The 1,118-nt window shown below is 27.5% G+C and overlaps 1 protein-coding gene across 1 annotated transcript in view; it reads left to right on the top strand.

Annotated features, from left to right (window-relative positions):
- Nucleotides 1-342: 342 nt before the first annotated feature.
- The window catches only part of LOC106471231 (DNA damage-regulated autophagy modulator protein 2-like), a 35,112-nt gene continuing 34,336 nt past the window's right edge, over nucleotides 343-1,118 (top strand). Inside the window, exon 1 of the mRNA XM_013931822.2 lies at nucleotides 343-468. The gene's annotated coding sequence lies outside the window, so the exon portion shown is untranslated. The remainder of the gene's footprint in view (nucleotides 469-1,118) is intronic.

Raw genomic sequence — 1,118 nt, 5'->3', positions numbered from 1 at the left:
TGATCATATTAATTCTCAGAACGTAGAAATTAGGCCTCTTAATGCCACCATCTGATATATGATTTGCAATTTCCTGCACAAATTGTTGTACGATATGATTAATATATTATTTATATATTTAATATCTCTATTCCACAGGAAAAAAAAAATACGATATAACCTACTCACAATTCTTTATGGTTTGTTTTTATTAAATCTTGTTATTTTCTCGATAAAAAATGTCCATATCGGCAACCTCAAAAATATATTCAGTTTTTAGTTTTGATAAGAAACACCGTTACTGACCAAAATATTACATTTTTAAGACTTTATGTATTTCAAATTTGAAAGGTGTCGCTAGATTGGTGACGTCATTCACCTACATTGATTAGCAATGAAATTGTTATGGTATTTAACGTATATTACTCAAGAAAAGTTACTTTAGATAAACAATTTTTTTTGTTATTTATAATCAATATAAGCAGATAGGTAGGTCTGTATTATTTGTAGCTGTTGAATTAATCACTAAATCTTACAATCAAACTTGTTTTAAATTTAAGTTAGGCCTATGTATTGTAACCTGTGCCGTACCTATACGATCAGTATCACTGTATCATGAACTATATCAGCTTATTTCGGGATTATTATTTTTAATAAAAATTTTATCGTACTCTTAGTGATCTTGTAGTAAGTGTATTAACTATTATTAGTTAATTACAAATACAAATTACGAAGAAGGTGGGTAACTACTAAACTACTATGTTATAAAGTAATATATATATAGTCTGAAAGTGAAATTATAGTAGTAGTATCTACCCTATAATATATAAAAATTACAAGCCATTGTGTGTCACGTCACGTTTGATTTCTCGAAATAGGAGGGGTTATAAAAGCCAAAATGCATTTATCCAGATAAAATAGTAATAGTTCGATTACTGTCTGCCAATTACAATTTTAGTAATGGGTGGGGGTGTAAGGGGCTGTGAAATCTAGAGACAAGTGCATAAAATTTATCATGAAAGTAAAAATATCGATTAAATTTTAAACTTAAATCGTTTCTGAATTAAGCTATTTTCTGTTATATCACCAACATTTTTAATAACAAACAAACATCTTTAATCAACAGAAATTCTAAGTTA

Source organism: Limulus polyphemus, unplaced genomic scaffold, assembly GCF_000517525.1.
Source record: "Limulus polyphemus unplaced genomic scaffold, Limulus_polyphemus-2.1.2 Scaffold4484, whole genome shotgun sequence".
Classification (NCBI taxonomy): domain Eukaryota; kingdom Metazoa; phylum Arthropoda; class Merostomata; order Xiphosura; family Limulidae; genus Limulus; species Limulus polyphemus.
This window is presented reverse-complemented; position numbering and strand designations above follow the sequence as displayed.